The sequence below is a fragment of the Canis lupus genome, chromosome 11 (genome assembly GCF_003254725.2).
Source record: "Canis lupus dingo isolate Sandy chromosome 11, ASM325472v2, whole genome shotgun sequence".
In the NCBI taxonomy this organism is placed as follows: Eukaryota; Metazoa; Chordata; class Mammalia; order Carnivora; family Canidae; genus Canis; species Canis lupus.
The window spans coordinates 36,831,005-36,854,907 of record NC_064253.1 but is presented as its reverse complement, the minus strand read 5'-3'; the positions used below and the strand labels follow the sequence as shown (position 1 = coordinate 36,854,907).

At 35.0% G+C, this 23,903-nt stretch overlaps 1 protein-coding gene across 11 annotated transcripts in view; it reads right to left on the bottom strand.

Moving 5' to 3' along the window:
• Positions 1-23,903, bottom strand: part of CNTLN (centlein) — a 317,280-nt gene that overhangs the window by 57,549 nt on the left and 235,828 nt on the right. The window lies entirely within an intron of this gene.

The window sequence follows — 23,903 nt, the reverse complement described above, 5'->3', positions numbered from 1 at the left end:
AAAGTGATTGAGTTATTAAGAACAGAGGCTATCAAAATCTAGAATATCTGCAAAAGTGTAATGAAGACTGCCTCATTCTCTAATGAAATTTGGTTTTCCTACACAACAGATTTCAATACTTCTAGTTGATTGTTTTCCCATCTTAGTGGGGAGATTTACTTCTTATTGTACTGTATTGTACTGCACAAAATGTCTTTGGGACCAGGCTTAAAGGAACTAACTCATATATAGTATTGTTACTAACAAGAAGTGAGAATCCAGACAATTAAAAGTTGCTCATAATACTTAATGCTTATACTAACTCCAAAAGGCATTGATACTCCTTAAAATAATCTTTGATATAATAGACCATGATATATTTCTGTAATTTACGTTTTCAAAAGATAAAGCATTTCCAGTTATAAGGTGCTAAAATTTATGTATATTAACATTAGGTTTATTTCTGTAACACTGGAATTAATTCATAGAAATAGTGCATTATCATGCTAATCTAAATGAAGTATTACTGACTTGTGGGAGAATAAATCCAAAAATTAAAAATCATCATTTCTAGCTCCAACTTTATATATTCAAACTAGTAAAAGGATATACATTTCTTAAGTATATGCTAAATTTTTAAAAAGATTTTATTTATTTATTCATGAGAAACAGAGACATAGAGACAGACAGAGACACAGGCAGAGGGAGAAGCAGGTTCCATGCAGGGAGCCTGACGTGGGACATGGGACTCCATTCTGGGTCTCCAGGATCACTCCCTGGGCTGAAGGCGGCACTAACCCGCTGAGCCACCCGGGCTGACCAAGTATATGCTAAATGTAAATAGCATCTTAATACTTACTGAAATATTTAACTGATAGGGTCAATAGTTAATGGCATGCGTTTCCTCAGTTTTACTACATTATAAGCTCTGAAAACAACTTACTTGGATGAAAGCCAGTCGGGGAATTTCAAAAATCCTACAACTCATTACAAATTTAACAGCAGCAATACTAAGTATTCATATGATTTTGATTAAATTTATAAATAAACCCTACTAAAATTCTCAAGGGAAACAATAATATTTTCTTTATTTCCTGTGTAAATTTCCTAAGATTTAAGAGAGTAAAAGCACAGACATTTCTTTAAAAGAATGGTTTTTGCAAACTTTGGACCTGATAAGATAAAAATGTTATTGATAACATTTAAAGTGGGATTTTTAAAAAAATTGAAAACATGTGAAAATTACTGAGAAAAATTACTAAAAAAAATCATGGCATAAAGTAGAAATTTCCTTTAAAGGAGGAAAGATTTACAAAGCTTGAACCTAGATGATATTATAAAAATATGGTATGATTAAAAAAAAAACTTTAACACAATAATTTCACACAGAAACTTCTTCCATTATCCTTTGCTCCATTTTATATATCTAGAATTGTCTTCTGTTATCATATTCTTTCAAATAGTAACCCTTAACCTAATAGAGTAGTCCCTTAATAAATTTATGCTATGTGAAATATTCTGATTCATATAGATCTTTAAGGAAGAGGGTAGTCTGGAGTAAAAGAACTCAAGTAATTTTTATTAATTGAGCTGGTTTCTCTGTTTCCTCCTCTAACAGTGGTTCTTAAAAAATACATGGTACTTAGATATATGTATTTTGGAAATTAGTGGAGACACTTTTGAGTGCTATGATGAGTGGCACTGGAATGGGTGAGAGGCAGGAGCACCAGATAAACCAGAATGTGTACACCAGTCTTGCCCACCAGAAACTGTCCTATATCCTGTATATCCTGTATGACTTTCAAATTTCCTCCTAGTAGATGAAAAATTAGCATATAATTAAATGCATCTAAATCTTAACCAAAATCAGATATAAACAAAGTGTTTTTTTCCTGGGGGCCAGAAATTTATAAACCATGTAAATCAAGGAAAGACTGAAAGATAAGGAAGAGGAATTCCTTTCTTTTCTGGGGTCTAAGCTATAAGAATGTTACCATATGGCTAGGGACACATGAAAAAGATGGTCAGAGAAGATGAGAGGTGAGATAAGGATGGAATTGAAGACATAAGTTCCTGGTTCCAGGTATCACTACTCTTCCCTAGGCTTTTCTCTTCAGTTCATCCTTTGATTTGGTGATTTTTTTCTTATATTAGTTTGAGTATAGTTTATGATTTTTGCTATAAGAGAGTTCTGCTAATAACAGCTTCTAAGGAAGGTTCAACAACCTCTTTCCTATTATTCTATCAGTAATTCCTCTATGGCATCCTACACTGTGGAACAACTCTTCTCTTTTTCCCCATTACAAATTTTCCTCCCTTGCTTCTGTATCACAGCACTCTCCTACTTCTTCTGATTCCTCTTCTGTCCATATATAAGATACTTCCCTAAATTTATTATCTTGCTGCAAAAATTTGTTCTACCTTCACCATTCTTTCCCTGGACTAATGACATCAACAGATTTCTTCATTTTTAATGAGATATTTCAAATATGGGTGATATACATACATACATGGGTGATATACATTTTCTTTGTAGATATACAAAGAAAAATATAATGAACACTCACTCATGAATGAATCATCCAACAAAGTCACTGTATTGCCAATACAATTGAAGACTATAAACCTATCTCCTGACTCACCAGAAATAATCACTATCCTGAACACCTTTGATGTTTAGCATTGCCTTACATTTCTTTATACTTTTAATACATATATATGTATTTCCAAAACAAATACATAGTGATTTTTAAAGACATTCTCTTTCCACATTTTAATGTCACTGAAGTTGGGATGCATCTTCCATTCCCAGATACCATATCATTCCTGCTATTACTTAAACAGTATTTTTTAAAGACTGCATATTCTGTTGATTGCTGGAGAATATAAATATCATCATCTTATGATATATCAACTTTATATCCAGCAATCTTGCTGACATCTATCATCTTGAGATTCTATGCAGACAGCATAGTACTTGAAACTAATGGTGGTTGTTTTTTCGTTTCTAATACTTTTAACTTTCATTTCTTTTTCTTAGTGTCTGTGTCCTCTAGTACAATGTCTAAGACAAGCAATGATAACAGACATAAATGTCTTTCTCCTGATGTTAAAAGGAATGGTTTTTACTTCCACCATTAAGTATGATGGCTGTTTTACATTTTTACATGCTTTTTTTTAACAAAATAAGAAAGTTCTCTGCTGTATCTAGTTTACTAAGAGAATTTTATCATGAACAGGTATTTAATTGTATAAAAATACTGTCTTTGGGTTTTTCATTATTGTAAAAATCACATAACACAAGATTTTTATCCTCTTCACCAATCTGTAAGCATATAGTATAGTATTTAAAGATTCCTCTAAGCCCGCTTTCACTGCATCCATGTTTTGATACATTGTGTTTTCATTTTCATTTGTCTCGTGGTATTTTCTAATTTCCCTGGTGACCTCTTCTTTGACCCACTGGTTAAGAGTGTGTTGTTTAACTTCCATATATTTGTGGGTTTCACAGTTTTCCTTCTACTCTTGATTTCTAGTTTCAGTCCATTGTGGTCAGAAAAAATATTTTGTATGGTTTCAATTTTCTTGAATTTAAAACTTATTTTGTTCCCTAACATGCGGTCTAGCCTGCAGAAAGTTCCCCATGCACTTGAGGAGAATACTGCAGTTGAGTGTAGTGTTCTGTTTATGTCTGGCAGGTCCAATTAGTCTATGCTGTTCTTTAAGTTCTGTATTTCCTTATTAATCTTGTCTGCTTCTATCCATTATTAAAGTGATGTTCTTAAGTCTCTTACTATTATTGTCTTGTCTATTTCACCCTTCAATTCTGTCAAAATTCGTTAAACATATTTAGAAGTGGTGGTATTTGGTACATAAATATTTGTAATTGTTGCATCTTCTTTGTGAATTGACCCTTTTGTCATTCTATAATATCCTTCTTTGTCTCTTCTAAAAGTTTTTTGTTTCAAGTCTATGTTGTCTTATGCTAGCATAATCACCATGGCTCTTTTTGGTTACTATTTGCTTGGAGTATCTTTTCTACTCTTTCACTTTCTATGTGAAAGGTAAACATTTTTGCCACAATGAAAAACCCAAATATGGTATTGTTATACAATTATATACCTGTTCATGATAAAATTCTCTTAGTAAACTAGGTACAGCAGAGAACTTCCTTATTCTGTTAAATCTAATGTGAGTCTCTTATAGATAGTATATAGCTAGAGCCTGGTTTTTAAATCCACTTAGCTATAATTTGTCTTTCGACTGGGGAGTAAATATAAATGTACCTGGATTTACAGGTAAATATAAATGTACCTAGATTTATATATAAATCTAGGTACATTTTTTTATACTTTATTTTTTTATTTATGATAGGCACATAGTGAGAGAGAGAGGCAGAGACATAGGCAGAGGGAGAAGCAGGCTCCATGCACTGGGAGCCTGACGTGGGATTCGATCCCAGGTCTCCAGGATCGCGCCCTGGGCGGGCCAAAGGCAGGCGCTAAACCACTGCGCCACCCAGGGATCCCAAATCCAGGTACATTTAAAGTAATTATTGATATGGATGGACTTGTAGCTCTCTTGTTCCTGTTCTTCTCCCTTGCTGGATTTTGTGTTTTAATTTTTTTGCAGTGGCATGCTTTTATTTCATTTTCATTTTGTTGTGTGCATCTTCTATAGCTAAATTCTTGGTGGCCACCTGGGGCTTATGTGAAACATGACCATAGATTTTGAGCTGATAACAACTTAATTTCAATAGCTTAATTTCACATCTTTGCACTTTTACTTCTCCTGTCCAAACATTTTATGTTATCTATGTCACAAATTACATATTTTTTGTCTTTCCATTAACATATTTTATAGTTATTTTTTACACTTTTGTCTTTTAACTTCTATGCCAGCATTAAGAGTGATTACTTACCACCATTAGTTTTACAGTACTCTGTATTTTACTGTATGCTTACTTCTACCAATGAGTGATATACTTTTTTATGTTCTCATGTTGCTGCTTACTGTTTTTATTTTTTTTTCCATTTCAATTTGAAGGACTTGACCATTTTTTTGTAAGGCTGGTCTAATGGTGATGAATTCCCTCAGCTTTTGTTTATCTAGGAAAACCTTTATTTATCCTTCACTTTTGAAGTACAGTTTTGTCAGATATATTATTCTTGGTTGGCAGTTTTTTCTTTGGCCATTATAAATAAGCATTCTCTCTTAGTTCTTCTTCTGCAACTCCCACAGTGCACATATTGATCCCCTCAATGTGTCCTGTAAGTCCCCTAGGCTTTCTTTACTCTTTTTCATTTTTTCTTCATACTCCTCTGCCTGGGTAATTCCTGATAACCTGGTTTCAAATTCATTGATTCTGTCTTCTGCTTAATCAAGTCTGATGTTGAATACTCTAAATGAATTTTCAGTTCAGTGATTGCACTCTTCAGCTCCAAAATTTGTTTGCTTTTTTAAAAAAAATATTTTCTCTTTATTGTGAAATTCTCATTTTGTTTATGCATCATTTTCTTGAGCTCACTGAACAACTTTATGACGGTTATTTCAAATCCTTTTCAGATCATTTGTTTTTCTAGGGCCAGTTTCTAGAAATTTATTTTGTTCCTCTGATTAGGTCATTTTACTGTTTCTCTGTGTTCCTTGTAACTTTGTGTTGCTATCCATGCACTTGAAGAAATATCCACTTCTTCCAATCTTTACAAATTGGCTTCAGGTAGGGAAAAACCTTCATCATGATCAGGCCAGCTAGAGATTCTGGAGGCTCTCAAAACTTTTCTGTGATGTGATTTGTCTGAACTAGTGTGTGTAAATTTCTGTGTGTAAACTAAAGAAATTTCTGTTTGTTTCCCAGGATCTCATAATCCCTTGCTCACTCTGGTGCCTGTCTGCTATACTGGGGTCCTCAGAAGCAGCAACATGCCACCCAGCTCTTTTTCATTCTCAGCAGCCCCCAGACATCTACATAGAGTATGCCCAGTCCCACTGGTGCCCCAAGCTGAGCTACACAGAACTTAGTCCCTCAGGCAGCCCCTGAAGAGCTGGGACATTTACACACACTCCATTCTTCTCCTTTCTGTATCAGCCTCTGTCTGCTGCACCAAAGACCTTATGGAGCAGCAGTGTGCCATCCAACTCTCACCTAGTTCTTAGTGGTCTACAGGCTCTCGAGTATCTGGGTCCTGTCAGAGGTTGAAGATGGGCATGATAGAAACAAGACCCTCAGGTACTATCCCCCTGAAGAGCCACAACAGTGGATACCTGCTCCATTCTTCTCTCTCCCTGAGAGGAACTTTTGCTTCACGCTGTATCAGCTTCTGTCTGGTATACCATGAGTCTTCTGCAATAGCAGTAGGCCATCTAGCTCTTTTTGGTTCTTATTGGCCTTCAGGCATGTAGAGTATGGCAGGTCCCACTGGAGCTCTAAGACAGGTGAGAAAAAAGCCCTTCCCATTGGCAGCACCCCCAAAAGCCAAAATGTTGGACATAAGTTCCAGTATACTCCTTCTCTCCTCTGGGAGAATCTGGAAACCAGGAGTTTCCTTTGGATTACAAGCAGTGGGATAGGTGGAGGGACTAAGCTGAAAGAGTGCCACAAGCAACTTCAATATAGCTAGCTTCTCACTTACCAGGGGTGTAAATGCCTCTTCATTAGTTTCTGGATTTCTCACAAAAGGAATTGGACTGAGTATTGTTGAATCAGTTTTTCTCTGGGAAGGAGGGTCTGGTGCTTCCTTCCACTTCTGCCATCTTGGTGATGTCACTCTAGCTTTTCTGGACTTTAATACATTTCCCTCCTTTCTTTGTTATAGTAATAAATTATATAAATAAATCTTCTAATGATGAAATAACATTTTTATTTCTGGGATTTTCCTCACTTATTTATGATATTTATCATACTTAGATTTGCTAATAGTTTTGGAATATTCATCCATGTTCTCATAGCTGAGATGAGTCTTTAATTTTCCTTTCTCAGAATCTTGTTATTGTGTCAGAGTTATACTAGCCTCATAAAACGAGGTGGAATTTACTTCTCTTTTTTGTATTCTTTGGGAAAATGTGTATGCCTAGTAGAACTTACATATAAAACTCAAATTTTAATCTCACAAACTGTTCAAAATGTGGTATTACTTTTTTATTAATAGTTTTATTACAGTCTAATTTATATAGATGAAATTCATCCATTTTTAAAGTATTTGATTGAATGACTTTTAGTGTACTTATAATTGGGCAATTATCACCAAACACTAATTTTACAATATTTCCATCATACCAGAAAGAAAATGCATGCCACTTAACAGATGCTCCTTTCCCAACTCCGTACCTATACAATCTCCAATCTACTTTTTAAAAACATTTTATTAATTTGAGAGAGAGAGAGAGAGACAGACACAGAGAGAGAGACAGAGAGAGAGAATAAATAGTGGTGAGGGGCAGAGGGTGAGAGAGAGAGGAGAGAGAGAGAAGCAGACTCCCTGCTGAGCAAGAAGTCTGACACAGGGCTTAATCCCAGGACCCATAGATCATGACCTGAGTCAAAGGCAGACATTCAACCAATTGAACCACCCAGGTACTCCTCTAATCTACTTTCTGTCACTATAGACTTTGCCTTTACTAGACATTTCATATAAATGAAATATTACTCCAGTTGATCTTCAGTGACTGACTTCTTCCACTGGGCATGTTTTCAAGGTTCATCCATGTTGTAGCTTGTGTCACTACTCTTTTATTGCTGAATGATTATCCATTGTATAGGTGTTTGGGTTGTTTCCACATTTGGGCTATTATGAATAATGCTGCTACGAACATTCATGTAGTTTTTATGTGAACTCCTGCTTCCAATTCTCTTTGGCATATACCTAAGTGGAATTGCTAGATCATATGGTAACTCTACATTTTGCCTTTTGAGGAACTGCCAAACAGTTTTCCAAAATAGTGCAACATGTTCCATTCCCACGAGCAATATATGCAAGTTTTAATTCATCTATATCCTCATTAGCACTTCCTATTGTTTGTCAATTTATTAGTATCAGTGATGCAGCTTTTAGTTTTTTTTTGATCTTGTCTAATGAATGTCTGCCTTCTACAATATGAACTTTTTTCCTTATCCTAATATTTCCTTCTTGCTATTTTCTTTGGTATTGTTCAGTTGCTCATTCTTAAATTGAATGTAACCAATTACATTGGTAGCTCTTTATTTAATTTTTAACATTTTTCCAGTCTTATTGTACTTAAAAGTGTACATTTCCACCTGCACCCTACAAGTTTGGTATCATTCAACTTGAGGTAGTCTCTCATCTTAATTTTATTTTCTTCTTTGATCCATTAGCTATTTGGAAATGTCTCTATAAATTTACACCAGAATTTTCAAAGTTAAGATTTTTTTAAAAGGATTTTATTTACTATTTGACACACACACACAGAAAGCACAAGCAGGGGAAGTGGCAGGCAGTGGGAGAGGGAGAAGCAGGCTCCCCACTGAGCAGGGAGCCCAATGTGGGGCTTGATTCCAGGACTTTAGGATCATGACCTGAGCCACCCAAGTGCCCCAAAGTTAAGCTTTTAAATTGGTTTCTACTCTCATTTGTGTTAGGCAATATTTTTTATATGACACAAAATATTTAAAATTCATGGGGAGCTTTTCTGGGCTTAATTATGTGAATATTTTTGATAAATACAGTCACTTTAATATTTATTTATTTATTTATTTATTTATTTATTTATTTATTTATTTATAAGAGAACAAATAGAGGCAGAGACCTAGGTAGAGGGAGAAGCAGGCTCTCTACAGGAGACAGCAAGACTTTTTATCATTTTGTTCCAATAATGTATAATATTTAATGACTGTCAGCTTTGTCTTAAAAGTAATAAAATTTACAATTTTTGCATTATTTATTTTGAGCCCGTTATTAAATGTTCCTATTTTTATATACATTTATATATTTACATATTGTTTATATTTTGTTTATATCTGTTCTCATTTAGAGCAAAATTCCTTGAGATAACTCTAAAACATATGTACATTTAACTATACTCTCCAATTCCTCTTCCCATTTCTCAGTTCCTCTCATGTATCCACTCTACTCAGCAGCATTTGACATAGTCGTTTACTTGTCCTTGAAATACTTTCATCTCTTGGCTTTTAGATACTCTTTCCTCTTGGTTTTCTTTCTACTTAACTGGCCTCTCCTTTTCTGGTTCTTCCTCATCTGTCCAAACTCTAAAGGTTGGAAGGCCCTGAACTCAGACATCAGACCTCTTCTCTCTTTTAATACCTTCAGTTCCTAAGTGATCCCATCTAGCCGTACCTTTTAAAATATGATCTGAATACTCATAACTTCAAAATTCATACCTCTACTCTAGGCCTCTCCTCTACATTTTACACTCAAATATCCTGCAGCTCACTTGATATCATCACTTCAGTGGCAAATTGCCTTTGGTTATAGTGGTAAGCTGTCATTGATTTTAGCCCCTAGGGATTTATATCTTTGTTGTTGTTGTTATGTTCTACATATTTAAATCATGTGCATTTATAAGTATATTTATTATATTTTGTCCAACTTTCCTGGTATGTTTTCATATGAGTTTTTTCCTTCCACAATATTTATTACATAACATTGTCACAAATATAGTTTATCATCAACTTTCTAGCCACTTTAATTAGAATACTGATAGATATCTTAAATACTTCACTTTTCTTTTACCTTCCCATAAATGATTGGTCATCAAATTGTGTTATACCACTGTAAAATCTCTTATTTTTTTCTCTTTCCATTGGTATTCTCTCTATATTTGTCATCTTTTGCTATGATATTTTAACAGTCATTTATTTACTTGCTTTCATTTCATCTGTATTTTCTCAAAGTTTAGTCTCAGAGCTAACTGTACATCAGAGCCACTGGAGAGCTTTTATTTTTTTAAAATATTTTTTTATTTATTAGGCAGGGGGGCAGAGGGAGAAGCAGGCTCCATGCAGGGAGCCCGACATGGGACTCTACCCTAGGTGTCCAGGATCATGCGCTGAGCTGAAGGTGGCGCTAAACCGCTAAGCCACCAGGACTGCCCCACTGGAGAGCTTTTTTTTTTTTTTTTTTTTACTTTTTAATAATAAATTTATTATTTATTGGTGTTCAATTTGCCAACATACAGAATAACACCCAGTGCTCATCCCGTCAAGTGCCCCCCTCAGTGCCCGTCACCCATTCACCCCCACCCCCTGCCCTCCTCCCCTTCCATTAACCCTAGTTCATTTCCCAGAGTTAGGAGTCTTCATATTCTGTCTCCCTTTCTGATATTTCCTACCCATTTCTTCTCCCTTCCCTTCTATTCCCTTTCACTATTATTTATATTCCCCAAATGAATGAGAACATATAATGTTTGTCCTTTTCCGATTGACTTATTTCACTCAGCATAATACCCTCCAGTTCCATCCTCGTTGAAGCAAATGGTGGGTATTTGTCATTTCTAATGGCTGAGTAATATTCCATTGTATACATAAACCACATCTTCTTTATCCATTCATCTTTCGATGGACACCGAGGCTCCTTCCACAGTTTGGCTATTGTGGCCATTGCTGCTAGAAACATTGGGGTGCAGGTGTCCCAGCATTTCACTACATCTGTATCTTTGGGGTAAATCCCCAACAGTGCAATTGCTGGGTTGTAGGGCAGGTCTATTTTTAACTCTTTGAGGAACCTCCACACAGTTTTCCAGAGTGGCTGCACCAGTTCACATTCCTACCAACAGTGTAAGAGGGTTCCCTTTTCTCCGCATCCTCTCCAACATTTGTGGTTTCCTGCCTTGTTAATTTGCCCCATTTTCACTGGTGTGAGGTGGTATCTCATTGTGGTTTTGATTTCTATTTCCCTGATGGCAAGTGATGCAGAGCATTTTCTCATGTGCATGTTGGCCATGTCCATGTCTTCCTCTGTGAGATTTCTGTTCATGTCTTTTGCCCATTTCATGATTGGATTGTTTGTTTCTTTGGTGTTGAGTGTAATAAGTTCTTTATAGATCTTGGAAACTAGCCCTTTATCTGATAGGTCATTTGCAAATATCTTCCCCCATTCTGTAGGTTGTCTTTTAGTTTTGTTGACTGTATCCTTTGCTGTGCAAAAGCTTCTTATCTTGATGAAGTCCCAAGAGTTCATTTTTGCTTTTGTTTCTTTTGCCTTTGTGGATGTATCTTGCAAGAAGTTACTGTGGCCGAGTTCAAAAAGGGTGTTGCCTGTGTTCTCCTCTAGGAGTTTGATGGAATCTTGTCTCACATTTAGATCTTTCATCCATTTTGAGTTTATCTTTGTGTATGGTGAAAGAGAGTGGTCTAGTTTCATTCTTCTGCATGTGGATGTCCAATTTTCCCAGCACCATTTATTGAAGAGACTGTCTTTCTTCCAGTGGATAGTCTTTCCTCCTTTATCGAATATTAGTTGACCATAAAGTTGAGGGTCCACTTCTGGGTTCTCTATTCTGTTCCATTGATCTATGTGTCTGTTTTTGTGCCAGTACCACACTATCTTGATGACCACAGCTTTGTAGTACAACCTGAAATCTGGCATTGTGATGCCCCCGGATATGGTCTTCTTTTTGAAAATTCCCCTGGCTATTCGGGGTCTTTTCTGATTCCACACAAATCTTAAAATAATTTGTTCTAACTCTCTGAAGAAAGTCCATGGTATTTTGATAGGGATTGCATTAAACGTGTAAATTGCCCTGGGTAACATTGACATTTTCACAATATTAATTCTGCCAATCCATGAGCATGGAATGTTTTTCCATCTCTTTGTGTCTTCCTCAATTTCTTTCAGAAGTGTTCTATAGTTTTTAGGTATAGATCCTTTACCTCTTTGGTTAGGTTTATTCCTAGGTATCTTATGCTTTTGGGTGCAATTGTAAATGGGATGGACTCCTTCATTTCTCTTTCTTCAGTCTCATTGTTAGTGTATAGAAATGCCACTGACTTCTGGGCATTGATTTTGTATCCTGCCACGCTGCCGAATTGCTGGAGAGCTTTTAAAAACTAGCTAGGTACAAGGATCACCACCAGATATTCAGATTTAACTGGTCTAGGATAGGGCCTAGGCATAAGTATTTTTTAAAGCTCCCCAGGTGAGAACATACGGCTAGAGTTGAGAACCACAGCTACACCAGATTATTCACTAGTCTCAGCAAACTGTTTTCTCACCTTGAGGCCTTTTCAAGCTTTCCTTCTTCCAATATGTTTGTTACACTCATACAAGTTTCAAAATCAAAGTAAACTGTAAGTCTAAGCCCAAATACCATCTCCTCAAAAGCCTTACTAAATAATGACTATGATGAATGACTTTCTTTTCATCTACTACATATCCATGGTATATGTTACACACACACATACACACACACACACACGATAGATAGAGAGATAGATATTACAATTTCTTTGTATTGTGATATACATGTCTAACTCTCCTGGTAGTATGTTATATAGGGGTCAAAGATAATGTTTAATTCATTGTTGAATACCTTATTATTAGAGTGCCTTGCCTGTGTTAGGTATATTAAACTAAAATAAATTGTAACAAATACATCTATCCATGTAAAAACCAAAATTTTAGGCATGTAAAGCCAAACTTTAAAATATATGCATAATTAAATATCACAATGATTCCATAGTGGGAAAAAGTTATAATTTGTCACTTTGAGGCATGTTGATATATTAACAAGGCATACTTATCTGAAGTACAATGATGCAAAGTATAAAAACACTATTAGGAATGTAAGGCTGTGCCATATATTATAATACTGGTTCATTACAAACAGAAAATTTCTAACTGATTTTTCAGGTTCTATTTTCTTATCTTACTATTTTCTGCAGAAGATCACAAGTGCATTTGAAAGCAGAGCATAAGAAGTATGATTTTACAGTATATAGTGTTCTGAGTGATAATAATAGTTCCTTACAAAGTCTAATATACGACACAGACACTCTGTTAACAAATATCACTTGGTTCATCTAGAAGATAAGACATAGGAATAAGACAGTCACGTCCAATTCCACATGGATTCTCAGCTCAGATCCTGGTTTTTGCACAGTTTACCTTGCGAACATGATCCGAGTGACATTTCACAAATTCCTGGATAAATGTTGCTACACTCTGCTAGGAGAGAGACAGGCTGTGTCATGCACAGATCAATAATAGCACTGTGTTTCATCAGCTTCAAAATCAAAAGTGCTTCATCTGGCAAAAGCCATGGCCCTAGAGAATCTGACATATATAAACCGAATACCGTACAAGGAATGTGTACTACACAAGCTATTGGGGTAAGATAAAAGAAAACTCTGGAGATTAGTAATGAAGTACAATAAGAGAGTAGTTTTCTACTTCATTATTACTGGAGGTATGAACAAGGACAAAAATAAAATGAGGCTATTTAAAATTCTACAATTCCAGACAGAAAAAAAAATGAGTCCACTACAACTTAACACCCCCGTCTTTTAAATAAGAGTTATATAAATAAATATAAATCAAAGATAAATATAAGTCTAGGATACAATAGAAAACATATACACAAATGAAAATGTTTTATAGAGATCTATAAAATACAGTCCTTTTAGAATTATAGGATTTGCTAAAACACTCTTCAGATTTAATATTTAGTATCCTCAAAGTATATATGCTAGATTAACCTAATAGCCCAAGATATTTGTTGAATGAATTATGCTAGTATTTTAAATTTCAGATTAGTCCTTTATTTGGGTTTTGATTTAATTTGAGATTAATTGGTTAACATAACTGGACAAAAGGTGACACAAATTTGAAAATTCAAATCTTAAAAAAGAACCTGCTTTAAGATTGCAATTGCCAAAAAAAAGTTTCTGAGAACAAAACTGGTGTGCAAAATTTACCTATATCTGACTCAGAGTACAGGGGATTCAGGAATTCATCAAGATATCAGAATAGACATTGATGTTTAGTCACAAAATAAACAGCAGTGTATATTTATGACATATAGGTTGAAATATTACACTTAAGTTCTAAGATTACTTGGGGACCCTCCAGTTGAGGAGTCAAAGTAAAGGCAAATTAAAGGCTATTAGGCAGCAATGGTCTAGGGTGAAAGTCTGGTTCTCTAGCCCATATTTTGTAAACCATCTCTTCTCTAACTTTTGGAAATACTGTCATGCCTCCTCAACAAAAAAACACTAGGAATAGGTTAGTACTGTTGTTAATATAAAGAAATAGCATTTGGGGGGGAAAGGGGAGTATCCTTTCCCCTTTTTAAGATTTTATTTATTTATTTATGAGAGAGACACAGAGGAAGAGAGGCAGAGACACAAGCAGAGGGAGAAGCAGGCTCATGCAGGAAGCCTGACGTGGGACTCAATTCTGGGACTCCAGGATCACGCGCTGGGCTGAAGGTAGGCACTAAACCACTAAGCCACCCAGGCATCCCAAAAGTATCCTTTTCCTTTAGAAAACATGTAGTGGCATTGTGCAATTCAGAAAATCAAATGCTTCAAAAAAAAAAAAAAAAGAAGAAAATCAAATGCTTATATTTATTTACAAGAAAGGAACACAAAAAAGTGAAGAGAGCCTAGTAGTGTTTTTGACAAATTGAAGATAGTATGCCTCATTCTCCTTGAAAGCACCATAAGACTAACATTGCTGACTTCCAATCAAAACCATAACTCCCAACACTTTCATGATATCAATTGACTTGTCAACTTTTTAGTCCTTTCCTTCAATGTTATCAATGCCTTTGCTTCTTCAATATAAGTGGACATTGTCTTGACTTATCTGTTCTTCTAACTCTCAAATTGATTTTCCAGTACCTTTTCTTTTTTCAAGATTTATTCGTGAGAGACAGAGAGACAGAGGCAGATATAAGCAGAGGGAGAAGCAGGCTCCCTGTGGGGAGTCTGATGTGGAACTCGATCTCAGGACTCTGATATCATGACCTGAGCCAAAGACACTCAGCCACTGAATTACCCAAGTGCCCCTGATTCTCTAGTTCCTAATCACAAAGTCTGTAGGATATTTTCACTTATATGCCACATTACTACCTCAACTTAATAAATTAAGGCAGAATTCTTCTTTTATTTTATGCTAAACTTAGAAAAGGAGAATAGCTCTGGGAAATGTTGCATGCAGGAAGTAATATATGAACCATATATTTTTTTTAATTTTTATTTATTTATGATAGTCACAAAGAGAGAGAGAGGTGCAGAGACACAGGCAGAGGGAGAAGCAGGCTCCATGCATCAGGAGCCCGACGTGGGACTCGATCCCAGGTCTTCAGGATCGCGCCCTGGGCCAAAGGCAGGCGCCAAACTGCTGCACCACCCAGGGATCCCATGAACCATATTTTAAGTGATGTGTTAGATTTAGAATGAAGTAAAGAAAAGAGGAAGGTATTTAAAGTAGAACATAATTTTTTAAATCTTAAATCTTGATAAGAATAGGGATGCCTGGGTGGCTCAGCAGTTGAGCGTCTGCCTTAGCTAAGGTCATGATCCTGGGGTTCTGGGATCGAGTCCCACATTGGACTCCCTGCAAGCCTGCTTCTCCTTTTGCCTGTGTCTCTGCCTCTCTCTCTGTGTCTCTCATGAATAAGTAAATAAAATCTTTTAAAAAAATCTTGATAAGAATATGCAATATCATACCAGAATCTTGGTAAAAACAAACTAGTCATAAATCAACCTTCATTCTTTTATTGAGAATGTACTATGACCTTAAATACACAGGAGTCTATGACAGTTATCAGAGAAGTATAATATATGGACTTACGGACTTTGCCTTTGAGGAGTGATTTAGCAGCTAGAGCCAATGGAATTCACAATTGTTAAACTTTAAAACTATTAAATGTAAAGTTGTATAGAAAGTTAGCTTAGAAAAGTAGAAAGACTATGGAGTTAAAAGGTGTAGGATATAATCCTAGAATGCCAGCTCAGCTTGATTTTAAGTAATTTATTTTAATTCTTTAAATCTTAATTGCATCACATATGAGGGTACTATCCTCCTTATAGTTGATATAAGGAGTCAAGAGATAAAAAAAGAAATTAATGCAGTTCTTCACATCAACAGGCTAAAAAATAAAAATCACATGATCATATCACTGGATATAGAATATCACTTGACAAATTCAACAGTAAAAACACTTAAAAACTCTCAGCAAATTAGGAATAGAGAGGAGCATCTTTAACTTCATAAAGAATATCTATAAAAGCCCTATAACTAACATCACATCTAATGGTGAGAAACTTGAAACTTTCCGATTAAAGATCAGAAAAAAGGCAAGAGGTCTCCTCTCACCCCAGCATTTCATCATACTGGAAGTGCTAGTTAAATCAGCAAGATAAGAAAATGAAGTGAAAGGTATACAGAACTGGAGGGAAGAAATAAAATTCTTCACAGTTGATATAATTGTTGTTCACAGATGATATAATTGTCAATGCAGAAAATCTAAAAGATTCAACAAAAGAACTCCTGGAACAAGTAAGTGATTATGTCACAGTTGATGGATAAAAGGTTAATATATGAAAGTCAATCCCTTTCCTATAAACTAGCAGTGAATAAGTAGAATTTAAAGGCAAAACACCCCCATTTACATTAGCACACCTAAAAAGTAAATACTTTGATATATGTCTAACAAAATATGTACAATGTCTATGTAAGAAAAACTAAAATAGTTTGATAAAAGAAATCAAAGGCAAAGTAAATAAATGGAGATATTCCATATTCATGGAAAGGAAGACACAATATTGTCAAGAACTAACATGTTCTTCTCAATTAGTTCTATAGATTCACTGCAATCCCAATCAAAGTCCCAGCATGTGAATATTGACAAACTGATAAAAAGTTTATATGAGGAGGCAAAAACTCAGATTAGTCAACACAGTACCGCAGAAGAAACAAAGTTGGAAGACTTAATACTAACTGATTTTAAGACGTAATATAAAGCTACAGTAATCAAAACATGTGGTATTGAAAAAAAAAATGTGGTATTGGAAAAACTGAGAGCTTTTCCCCTAAGATCAGGAACATGACAGGGATGCCCATTCTCACAACTTTTGTTCCACATAGTATTAGAAGTCCTATCCTTAGCAAGCAGACAACAAAAAGAAATAAAACGTATTCAAATTGGTAAAGAAGAAGTCAAACTCTCAGTCTTCGCAGATGACAATGATACTGTATGCAGAAAACCCAAAAGACTCCACCCCAAAATTGCTACAACTCAAAGAGGAATTCAGGAATGTGGCAGAATACCTAATCAATGCACAGAAATCAGTTGCATTTCTATACACTAACAATGAGATTGAACAAAGAGAAATTAAGGAATTAATCCCATTTACAATTACACCTAAAACCATAAGATACCTAAGAATAAACCTAACCAAAGAGGCAAAGGATCTATACTCTAAAAGCTACAGAACACGTAGAAAAGAAACCAAGGAAGACACAAAGAGATGGAAAAACATTCCATGTTCATGGATTGAAAGAATAAATATTGTGAAAATGTCTGCTCCCCAGAGCAATTTACACATTCAATGCAATCTCTATCAAAATACCATGGAATTTCTTCACAGAGGTGGAACAAATAATCCAAATATTTGTATGTAACCAGAAAAGACTCCAAATAGCCAGAGGAATCTCAAAAAAGAAAACCAAAGCTGAGGCATCACAATGCCTGACTTCAAGCTATATTACAAAGCTCTGATCATCAAGACACAAAAACAGACAGACGCATAAATCAATGGAATAGAATAAAGAACCCAGAAATGGACCCAAAGCTCTATAGTCAACTCATCTTTGACAAGGCAGGAAAGAATATCCAATGGAAAAAAGACAGTCTCTTCAATAACTGGTGCTGGGAAAATTGGAAAGCCACATGCAGAAGAATGAAACTGGACCATTCTCTTACACCATTCACAAAGATAAACTCAAAATGGTTGAAAGATCCAAGTGTGAGACAAGATTCCATCAAAATCCTAGAGGAGAATACAGGCAACAATCTTTTTGAACTTGGCCACAGCAACTTCTTGTAAGACACATCTACAAAGACAAGGGAAACAAAAGCAAAAATGAACTACTGGGACTTCATCAAGATAAAAAGCTTCTGCACAGAAAAGGAAACAGTCAATAAAACTAAAAGACAATCTACAGAATCTACAGAATGGGAGAATATATATGCAAAGGACATATCAGATAAAGGGATAGCATCCAAGATCTATAAAGAACTTATCAAGCTCAACACTCAAGAAACAAACAATCCAGTCAAGAAATGGGCAGAAGACATGAACTGACATTTCTCCAAAGAAGACTTACACATGGCCAACAAGCACATGAAAGAATGCTCCACATTACTTGGCATTAGGGAAATATAAATCAAAACCACAATGAGATACCACTTTACACCAGTGAGAATGGCTCAAATTAACAATATAGGAAACAACAAATGTTGGTGAGGATGTGGAGAAATGGGAACCCTCTTGCACTGTTGGTGGGAATGCAAGCTGGTACAGCCACTCAGGCAAACAGTATAGAGATTCTTCAGGAAGTTAAAAATAGAGCTACCCTCTGACCCAGCAATTGCACTACTGGGTATTTATCCCAAATATACTGATGTAGTGAAACACCGGGACACCTGAACCCCAATGTTCATGGTAGCAACGTCCACAATTGCCAAACTGTGGAAGGAGCCACGATGTTCTTTACCAGATGAATGGATATATATATATAATCATGGAATATTAGCCTCAGAAACGATGAATACATACCATTACTTTGACATGGATAGAACTGGAAGGTACTGAGTGAAATAAGTCAATCAGAGAAAGACAATTATCATATGGTTTCAGTAATATGTAGAATATAAGAAATAATGAAGGGGACCATAAGAGAAACCAAGGAAACTGAGTCGGGGAAAAATGAGAGAGGAAGACAAACCATGAAAGACTCCTAACTCTGGGAAGCAAACAAAGGGTTGCAGAAGAGGAGATTGGTGGAGGATGGGGTAACTGACAAGCACTAAGGACATGATGAGATTAGCACTGGGTGTTGTACTCTATGTTGGCAAACTGAATTTAAATAAAATATTTTTTTAAATGTGAATTGGTAAAAAATAAATAGGAAAAAAAAGAACAAATAGGTCAATGGAACAGAATAAAAAGCCCAGAAATAGACCTACCTAAACGGAGTCAACTGATCTTTGACAAAAAAGCAAAGGCAATACAATGGAGATAATATAGCCTTTCCAACAAATTGTACTAGAACATTTGTTCATTTACAGGCAAAAGAAAAAAAAGAATCTAGGCACAGACAGACCTTATGTCCTCACAAAAATTAATCTGAAATGGATCACAGACCTAAGTGTAAAATGCAAAGCTAAAAAATTCCTAGAAGATAAAAAGAGAACCTGTAAGTGATCTTGGGTATGGTGATCACTTTTTAGATACAGCAAAACATGATCCATGAAGAAAATAATGGATAAGCTGAACTTCATTAGGATTCAAAACTTCTGCTCTACAAAACAGTGTCAAGAGAATGAGAAGGCTCACTCTGCTATAAGTTGGAAGAAAATATTTACAAAAGACACATCCGATAAAGGGCTTTTTCCAAAATACCTGAAAAATTTCTAAAACTCAGCAATAAGAAAACAAAGAACATAATTAAAAGTGGGCAAGAGACTCAAACAGATATCTTACCAAAGATGGCAAATAAGCCATCTATAAAAAGACGGTCCACATCATATGTCATCAGGGGAATGCAAATTAAAACTACAATGAAATATCACTACACACTTTCAGAATGGCCAAAATCCACAACACTGTCAATATCAAATGCCAGTGAGAACGTGGAGCAATGGAATTCTAATTCACTGCTGCTAGGAATCAAAATGGTACAGTACACTTTGGAAGACAGTTTGGCAGTTTCTTACAAAACTCAACATATTCTTACCATATGACCTAGCAATCATGCTTCTTAGTATTTGCCCAAAGGCACTGAAAACCTAAGTGCACATAAGAATCTTTATGGGTATATTTATAGCAGCTTTATTCATAATTGCCAAAACATGAAAGCAATGAAGATGTCCTTCAGTAGGTGAGTGGATACATTAACAGTGGTATATCCAGACAATGGAATATTATTCAATGCTAAAAAGAAATGAACCATTAAACCATGAAAAGACGGGGAGGCAACTTAGTTGGATATTATTAAGAGAAAGAAGCCAGTCTGAAAACTCTTTATATTGTATAATTCCAACTATATGACATTCCACAAAAGGCAAAGATATGGAGACAGTAAAAAAGATCTGTAGTTGCCAAGGATTAGAGTGGGGTGGGAAGGATAAATAGGCAAAACACAGAGGATTTTTAGGGTGGTGAAAATGAATACATGGATATGTGTTACTATATATTTCTCCAAACCCAAAGAATGTACAACAGCAAGAGTGAACTATAAGGTAAACTATGCATTTTGGATAATTATGATATATCAATGTAGGTTCATGAAATAAATGTACCTTTCTGATGGGGATATTGACAATGAGGGAGTCTATGCATGTGTAGAGGCAGAGGATATATGGGAAATCTCAGTACTTTTTTTTCAATTTTGCTATGAACCTAAAACTACTCCCTCCAAAATAAAGATTTAATAAAAGTACATACAATTTCACTGCTCTCAAGTTCTACCTTTCACAAAACACTAGAACACCACTCAGCCAAAGTTCTTTGACACTCTGTAACAAGGATTGGCTTCCCTCCAGTTTCCAAAAACATGTTCCTCATTTTCATCTGAAACCTCTCCAGAATACCCTTAATGTCTGTATTTGTAGTATGCACTTCAAAACTCTTACAGCATGTACCCAAAGCTGCTTCCACATTTTTACATATTTGTCACAATGCACTCAACTGCCCGTATCAAAATCTGCATTACTCTGCTTGGGTTGCTATAACAATAATAAAACCCCCAAAGATTGGGTGTTTTAAACAATAGATATTTAATATCTTATAGTTCTGGAGGCTGGAAGTATGAGATCAGAATGCCAGCACAGTCAGGTTCAAGTGAGAGCTCTTTTTCTCTTTCTATAAGGTCACTAAACCCACCATGAGGGCCCCTCCCTCATTACTTCATCTATACGTAATTACCTCACAAAGGCCCCATCTCCAAAAACCATAACAGTAAGGGTTAGGGCTTCAACATATGAATTTGGGGGAAACACACTTCAATCTGTAGTGATAATACACCTCTTGAAATCCATTTTGTTATTTAAACAAATACAGAAAGGAAATTAATAAAACAACTCATCTATCCATATATAAATAAATGATACAGATTATTCTACTTTCTCTAAATCCATGATTGCAGGGAAAGGCTTATTAGAAAATAAATTTTACACAATGTAAAATTCCACAAAAATTTAAATTTGATATCTTATCAGCTGATATATTATTTAATACCTAATACAAAACATTCAAAAATTTTTTCTAAAAGGTAGTTTTACAGGTAAAGCTGCATTTTCTTTTACAATATAGATTCTGGCAGTTTGCTTCTATGAGTTAATGCTGTTTAAATCTACATGATGACACGTATGTGGCCATAAAGGAATTTCCAAAGTCATAATATAATTAAGTAATGTTATTGGAACAAAAGAAGATGACATTTACATCTTTTTGTTAAGATATGGGACTCATTTTTCAGACTTTTCAGATGAATTATGAGTAAGTCTCTTGAATCAAAGAACTGGGTGTTCAAACTGGAAAAGCTAGTCAATATTATAAATTTTAACATTTCTATCCCTTAATGTTCACTTTTATAATAGAGAATTGAATATGTTAGAATAAGAAAACCCATGTTTTAATTAGAGGCTAATTTTAAGAAAATTCACCTTAAATACATTTTACTTTGTTGAATTTAATAATAATTGAAGTGCTTTGCCTAATAGTAGGTTTCTATACATCTAAAATGTTATATAGCCATTATATTTTATCATAACATTTTTAAAAAGATATTTGTTTGAGAGTGAGCAAGGAAGAAGAGGGGCAGAGGCAGAGGCAGAGGGAGAAGGAGATAGAGAATCCCAAACAGGCTCCACACCTAGTATGAAGCCTAATATGGAGCTTGATCTCACAATCTTCAGATCAGATCTGATCCAAAGTCAAGAGTCAGATACTTAACCAACTAGAGTGACCCAGGTATCCCCTTCCATAATATATATTACACAAACAATTGTTATGTTGGTGGCAGGTTTTATTAATTTAAATAGAGAATGGTTTTTATTATATTGTCAGCCATAAATGTATTATCAATAAAGTCATGCATATACTTTTATTTGTTGGTATATTTTACCATTTAAAATCAATAAAAAAAATTACTGAGATATAATTCACATGCCACACTATTCATTCACTTAAAGTGTAAAACTCCAATGCCTTTTTGTATATTCAGATATGCTCAACCATCATCACAATGAATTTTAGAATATTTTCATCACTCAAGAAGAAATCCATATGCTTTAGCAATCACTATCATGTTCTTCTTTTCCCCCAGCCCAAAGCAAACACTAATCTACTTTCTGTATCTCTATATTTCCTATTCTGTATTATTTCATATATATGGAATCATGTATGTTCTTTTCTGACTTGCTTCTTTTACTAAATGTAAAATTTTTAAGTTTCATCCATGCTATAACAGGTATCAAAACTTCTTTACTAAATATATATATATATATATATATATATATATATATATATTTCTTTACTTTTTGTAGTTTAATAATATTCCATTATATGTATACACCACAATTTATCCTTTCATCAACTAATGAACATTTAGGTTGTTTCTACCTCTGGTTATTATAAGTAATGCTGCTATGAACAATATTGCCTTAATTTACTATCATGTTGTACAGAGCCTTACACTACAACAGAGGCAAGTGCCCAGGCTTTCTCATTTCTTTCCTGAGTATTCACAAAGCTCTGTGAATGCATGTATCCTCCAGATTCCCAGGAATATGTAAGAGCCTTTCAAAAATCTTATGGACATCTCATTCCCCAGCTTTTCCTTTTAAGCTATTTGGTAATATATTGTTTGACCTAAACTACAATCTATCACTTCAGGCAACCTGAACTTAAAACACTTGCTTGTAATTGTTTTGACAATCCTATCCACCCACCTCCTCTGACAAGAAGGCTGCTCAAAATGAGTGAGATCAGAGTCATCTTTTCAACAGGGGTCCTCAATGAAAGAATCAGACAGGTCAAATGATGACAACTGTTTGGGAATCAGGCATTATAGAAGCTATAGTTCCATTTAACTTCTTCTAGTAGTTGCCAGGCTGCATGTGAAACATGGACCATCTTTATTCCCAGGCTACTGCTGAGCTAGAATGGTAGAGAAGGGGACCAAGGCAAATTAGAATGCCACAAAGTTTCTTGTTCTTATTTAGACTCAGCTGTTTTTCCTGAATAATATTCTCTAGATTGTTGCAGGTTTGGTTAATTTCCAGAATTTCCTACAGGAAATATAACTGTTCCTCAATGTACATAGAGAGTCTCAAAATGTTTTACAGTTTTCATGTAAAATGCTTTTATTCGATCTTCAATCTTTTTAAAGATAGGAATTTATAGTATAGAAAACTTGTAACTCCCTTGATCCATCAATTGTTTTAGAATTATTTTTTTTTTGTTTTAGAATTATTATATTGATCCTTTCTCAGAAGATTAGGTTCTATACAAAGTGTTATGAAATGTTGATTCTCAATAATGTTTGCTTGTTTTTTTCATTTTTGTTATGGAGGAAAAAAATCTTCAAAATCCTTATGCTAATAGTGATACATGCTACAACATGGATGAACTTTTAAAACATTATGTAAAGTGAAAGAAGCTAGACATGAAAGGCCACATATTGTAAGATTCCATCTGTATGATATATCTGGATAGG